The sequence below is a fragment of the Nicotiana sylvestris genome, chromosome 10, assembly GCF_000393655.2.
Source record: "Nicotiana sylvestris chromosome 10, ASM39365v2, whole genome shotgun sequence".
Lineage (NCBI taxonomy): Eukaryota > Viridiplantae > Streptophyta > Magnoliopsida > Solanales > Solanaceae > Nicotiana > Nicotiana sylvestris.
The window spans coordinates 114,798,252-114,805,396 of NC_091066.1; positions in this window are offsets into that span (position 1 = coordinate 114,798,252).

Below are 7,145 nucleotides of genomic sequence, written 5' to 3' on the forward strand. Positions count from 1 at the left end.
TCTGACAGCTTAGCATCTCAAAGTAAGCATCTAACCCTCTCAACTAAAGTTTTTGTCATCCTTTCTACTACTAAATTATTTAACCGAGGAGTTTTTATGTCGAATAGCCTACTCTCTACAATAATTATCCAAAGGACCAATATACTCATCATAATTTTCTGAGCAGATGCATTTTAATTTCTTTCTAGTCTGTCTCTCAATAAAGACCTGAGAATCCTTGAACACATCTAGTACTTGATCCTTAGACTTCAAAGGAAATACCTAAAATTTGTGAGAATGATTATTAATAAATGTCACAAAGTAAAGTACATTATCATGAGAACTTACTTTAAAATGACCATATAAATTAAAATATATCAAGTCTAGAAAATCAAGCTTTCTTTAAAGCGGATGACTCTCAACAGAAACTCTTTTATGTTTCCTAGCTAAGGAATAAACACATTTATTTAACTTGCTTGTTTCATTCCAAAAAGGAAATTTTTCTTTGATGAAATGCCAATCTCCCTTCTCACTCATATGGATCAACTATGTTTGCCATAACTCTGATGAAATATCATTCTTCACCAAATTTACTGAGCAACTAGATGGAGTCCTGCACTATACAAGTTAAATAACTTATTACCTCGAGCCACAATCATTAACTCTTTCGTACGCTTCAACAAGTCGTGCTATAATAACCTTTATCATCAAGCTTTCATGAAGAGATTATATTCAAACAGACATCTGGAGCATGCTTGACATTGTTAAGAGCTAATCTCTACTCAATGTTAGTTTCTAAATAAATTGTGCTAATGTCAAATATGTCAACCTCACCATCATTGCCATTTTTAACATTCTAAAATTACCTAAAGTATAAGAAGAAAAAAACTCCTTCTTTGGCATGACATACGAAATGACATCTAAAGTCGTAAATCAACTAGTCTCATCTAAAACAAGAACAGTGATATCTTCGCGATAAGTAAAAAGAATCAAGCTTAACAACAATGGCAACTTGATTTTTGTTATCACTATATTTCGTCTATTGCCTATTTCTCTATTAAACTTGTAACTTATATTTTTTTATATACCTTTTTTTGTTACAATGATTACATGTAATCTAGTCCTTGACTTTCTTCTACTTTTGTCTTTGTTATTGTGACCTCAAAACTCTCCCTATGTCTTTAGTAATCAAAACATCAGAATACGAAGATGAAGAAAATGATGCATGAGATCTTCTTCTCATCTCTTCATTTAAGATATCACTCTTGGTATATTTCATAGATACAATACCATTAGGAGAAGATAATTAAAAAAACCAGAAGAGTTTCTCAAGAGTCTAGTAAATTATTAAGAAGCCAAAATCCATGTATTTCTTTATCAAACTTTACACCTATTCAAGAAGTTGATCAAAGACAACCTAAAAATTATTTATATGATTGTGAATAGGAATTCCCTTCTTGTATCTCAAATTTGTCAATTGCTTTAGAAGAAATATCTTACTATTGTTAGTCTTTGAAGCATAAATTGCTTTGAGTGTTTTCATAAACTTCTAGCATGTGTCTCTGTCACGACCCCGGTTCGCTCTCCGTGAACCATCATAAAACAGAATGAAGAGTGATAAAATAGTGTATAAAAGTGCTGCTCGGCATACATAATATTTAACTCTCAACCAATACATACTTCCAAGACCCGGAAACCCATGAATCACAAGCTAAGGATCACTACATAGTACTCTAACACCAGAATATCTAATAAGGAAAAGAAATATAGAAGGGCAAATGTTTAAAAGCTAGAATACAAAGGGACTCCTTGGTTTGCGGACGCGGCAGATATACCTCGAAGTTGCTGGAGCAGTCGCCTCGCCTCAAGGGTGATAGGACTGAGTCATAGTACCTGGATCTGCACATGAAAAACATGCGCAGAAGAGGCATGAGTACACCATAGCGGTACTTAGTAAGTGCCAAGCCTAACCTCGGTCGGGTAGTGACGAGGAAAGTCAAGGCCTACTGAGGTTAAATAAAGTATAAAGTTTGACAGTGTAGAACAGAACAGTATAAATAATTACAGCAGTAAAAGTAACACAGGATATAAAAAGGGCAACAACAACTATTACAGAGACAAGGCAAAATATGGAAAGAAATGCGACTTAGCACCAAAATAACAACCGAGGATCTCCCAGGATGCTGTCTTGTAGTCCCATATGTACATATCCTATGGATATCCTGGGATCCCATCCCGTAGTCCAACTCATAGTGCGCAGGGATCTACCGGAATCTCATTTCGTAGTCCCAAATGTAAATACCCAGTACTAGGAGAATCTACCGGGTGCATTCCCGTAGTTCCATATAACTGTGCAGGGGGATCTACCGGAATCCCACATCTATAGTCCCAAAATAAACAAACAAGGGCGAGCTATCGGAATCCCACATCCGTAGTCCCAAAATAAATACACAGCAGCAACAGAAAAATATACAGAAATGGCAAAATTTCAAATTAAGGCAACAAGTGATTCTAGCCTAGCATGCTGCACAGAATTCAGGTAAGACAGGTTGAGCAAATAAAGCAATTAAATCACTTAGACGTGCTTTCCTAAGCTAATAACATGCTTAATAGAGCAAGTAATAACAACATGAAAGGAAACATACTAGTGATTACTTAATGAAAACCGGATTTCCAACAAATAGCACAAATACGCAGTTATAACCTCACGTACAAGGCATTTCAATTACCAAATATACCAATCCTAAGGGGAAGGTCTCCCACACAAGGTTAGACAAGCCACATACCTCGAACCGGCTCAACAATCAACTTGAAACCACGTTCTTGCCACGAGTACTCGACTCCAAATGGCCCAAATCTATTCAATTTAATTTCCTAACTTAAATAACACTTCAAGTAACTGATTCTACAAAGAAATTCTAAGCTAATAAGCGAAATTAGGTAAAATGACCAAAACGCCCCTCGGGCCCACGACTCGGAATCGTTTAAAATTTACATTTCCAAAATCCTCATACTCTCACGAGTCTAACCATACCAAAATTATCTCAATCTAATATCAAATTCCCAATCAAAACTCAAATTCTTGGTCTAAGAACCTTCCCCCAATTTTCATACAAATCCTGAAATTAAATGATGGATTTAAGTGTAGATTTATGGAAATTAGTCTAAACCGAGTAGGGATTACTTACCCAAATCACCCAGGTGAAAATCCCTTCAAAAATCGCAATCTCCCGATCTCCCAAGTCCAAAATATGAAATATGGTTTAAACCCTTGATTTTGGGTTTTAAAATCTGCCTAGGCAATACATTCATTGTGATCACGGAAGCCCAGTCGCGATCGCGAAGAGCAAAACCCACGCACCTCAGATTTACTCTACACGAATGCGGAACCCCGTCCGCAAACGCGATGCTTTATATCCCTCAAGCCTACGCGATCGCGGTTGGCTTCACGCGACCGCGTAGAGAAATACTAAATTCCACTGCTACCTTATTCCTTCTATGTGAACGCGGCCTAGCCCATGCGTTCGCGATTCAGCATTTCCCATAGCTACGAGTTCGCATTCCTCTTCACACGAACGCGAAGGGAAAAATTCCCTCTGCCTTATCTAAGCCTTCGTGATCGCGATCCTCCCCATGCAATCGCGATGAAGAAAAGTCTACAACATATACCAGCAAAATATAATAATTTTCCAAGTCCAAAAATGATCTGTTGGACATCTGAAACATACCTGAGGCCCCTAGGACCTCAACCAAACCTACCAATATATCCCACAACTTCATTCAAACTTGTTCCAACCTTTGAAACACTCAAAACAACATCAAAACACCTATTTTCATCGGATTCAAGCCTAAGAATTCCAAAAACTCTAAAAATACGCTTTCGATCAAAAAGTCTATCAAACCTAATCCGAATGACCTGAAATTTTGCACACACGTCACATTAAACACTATGAAGCTACTCCAACTTCCGAAATTCCAATCTGACCCTCAGATCAAAATCTATCTGTCGAACCAGAAACTTCAAAATTTCATCTTTCGGCATTTCAAGCCTAAATTAGCTACGGACCTCCAAAACACAATCCGAACACGCCCCTAAGCCCGAAATCACCCAACGGAGCTAACGGAACCATCAGATTTCCATTATGAGGTCGTCTTCATACTATTCCAACTACAGCCAACTTTCCAACACTTAATCTCTCATTTAGGGACTAAGTGTCCCAAAAATCTCCGAAACTCAAAACCGAATATCCCGGCAAATCAAAATAGCAGAAATAAACTTGGGGAAAATAGTTAATAGGGGATCAGGGCGTAAATTCTTAAGACGACCGGTCGGGTCGTCACATCCTCCTACACTTAAACATTCGTTCGTCCTCGAACGAGCATAGAGACATACCTGAAGTAGTGAAAAGATGAGGGTAACAGTTGCACATATCTTACTCGGTCTCCCAGGTTGCCTCCTTGACTGGCTGACCCCGCCACTGAACCTTTACTGATGCAATGTTCTTTGACATCAACTTTCTAACATGCTTGTCCAATATTGCCACTGGCTCCTCAACATAGGATAAATCCTTGTCCAACTGGACTGAAATGAAATCCAACACATGCGACGGATCACCGTGATACCTCTGAAGCATCGAAACATGAAATGCCGGATGAACTCCTGCCAAGCTGGGAGGTAAGGCATGCTATAAATAACCTCTCTAACATGCCTCAATATCTCAAAAATGCCAAAAAACCTCGGACTCAGCTTCCCTTTCTTCCCAAATCTCATAACACCCTTTATAGGCGATACCCGAAGCAAAACTCGCTCTCCAACCATATACGAAACATCACAAATTTTCCGGTCTGCATAGCTCTTCTGTCTGGATTGGGCTGTACTGAGTCTAATCTAAATCACCTTGACCTTCTCCAAAGCATCAGGAACCAAGTCTGTGCCCAATAGTCTAGCCTCACGTGGCTCAAACCAACCCACCGGGGATCTACACCACCTACCATATAAAGCTCATACGGTTCCATTTGAATGTTGTACTGATAGTTGTTGTTGTTGTAAGCAACTTCCGCCAATGGAAAGAACTGATCCCAAGACCCTCCAAGCTCAATCACACATGCACAACGCATGTCCTTAAGAATCTGAATAGTGTGCTGGAACTGTCCATCCATCTGAAGGTGAAATGTTGTACTCAACTCCACCCGAGTACCAAACTCATGCTGAACGGCCCTCTAGAACCGTGATGTGAACTGAGTACCTCTATTTGAAATTATGGGCACTGGAATACCATGCAGACGAACAATTTCCAGGATATAAATCTCCGCCAACCGCTCTGAAGAATAAGTAGTACACACAGGAATGAAATGAGAGGACTTGGTTAGCCGATCCACAATCACCCAAATAGCATCGAACATCCTCAAAGTCCGTGGGAACCTAACTACAACGTCCATGGTGATCCGCTCCCATTTCCACTCCAGAATCTCTATCTGCTGAAGCAACCCACCTGGTCTCTGGTGCTCATACTTCACCTACTGATAGTTGAGGCACCGAGCTACAAATCCAACTATATCCTTCTTCATCCGCCTCCACCAGTAGTGCTGCCTCAAATCCTGATACATCTTCATGGCTCTTGGATGAATGGAATACCGCGAGCTATGGGCCTCCTCCAGAATCAACTCCCGAAGCCCATCAACATTGGGTACACAAATCCGACCCTGCATCCTCAGTTGCCCATCATCACCAATAGTCACATCTCTGGCTTCACCATGCTGGACCTTGTCATTGAGGATAAACAAATGAGGGTCATCATACTGATGCTCCCTGATACGATCAAATAAGGAAGACTGAGAAACAACACAAGCTAGAACCCGACTGGGCTCCAAAAGATCCAATCTCACAAGCTGGTTGGCTAAGGCCTGAACATTTATCGCCATAGGCCTCTCCGATGTTGGTAAATAAGCCAAACTCCCCAAACTCTCTGCCCGGCGACTCAAAGCGTCGGCCATCATATTGGCGTCTCCCGGGTGATACAAAATAGTGATGTCATAGTCCTTCAGCAACTCTAACCACCTCCTATGGCACAAATTTACATCCTTTTGCTTGAACAGGTGCCGCAAGCTCTGATGGTTAGTATAAATCTCACAAGGCACACCGTATAAGTAATGGAGCCAAATCTTTAGGGCTTGAACAATGGCAGCTAACTCAAGGTCGTGAACAAAATAGTTCTTCTCATGTATCTTCAACTATCTGGACGCGTAAGCAATCATAATAGACCGTATAAAACCTCGAACCTGTAGGGAATATCAAAACTGGAGTTGTAGTTAAAGCTGTCTTGAGCTTCTAAAAGCTCGCCTCACACTCCTCCATCTACTGAAACAGAGCACCCTTCCGGTTCAACCTGGTCATAGGGGCTGCAATCGATGAAAACCCCTCCATAAAACGATGGTAGTAGCCTGCCAAGCCAAGGAAACTGCGGATCTTGATAGCGGAGGATGTTCTGGGCCAACTCTACACGGCCTCTATCTTCTTTGGATCCACCTAAATACCCTCACTCGATACCATGTGGCCTAATAATGCCATGGAGTCTAACCAAAAAATACATTTCGAGAACTTAGCATATAACTTCTTCTCTCTTAGTGTCTGAAGCACAGTCCTCAGGTACTGCTCATGATCTTCCCGACTCCAGGAATACACCAGAATATCATCAATAAAGACAATGACAAACGAGTCGAGATACGGCCGGAACACACTGTGCATCAAATGCATAAAGGTTGTCGGGGTATTAGTCAGCCCAAATGATATAACAAGGAACTCATAATGACCATACCGAGTCCTGAAAGCAGTCTTTGGGATATTCGGCTCCCAAATCTTCAACTGATGGTAACCTGAGCGCAAATCAATCTTAGAAAACACCCATGCGCCCTGAAGCTGGTCAAACAGATCATCAATACGAGGCAAAGGATAATTGTTCTTCACTGTAACCTTGTTTAACTGGCAATAATCAATACATATACGCATAGAACCATCCTTCTTCTTCACAAACAAGACAGGAGCACTCCAAGGTGATACAGTGGGCCGAATAAAACCCTTGTCAAGCAATTCCTGTAACTAATCTTTCAACTCCTTCAACTCAGGGGGGAACCATACGATACGGAGGAATAAAAATGGGCTGAGTGCC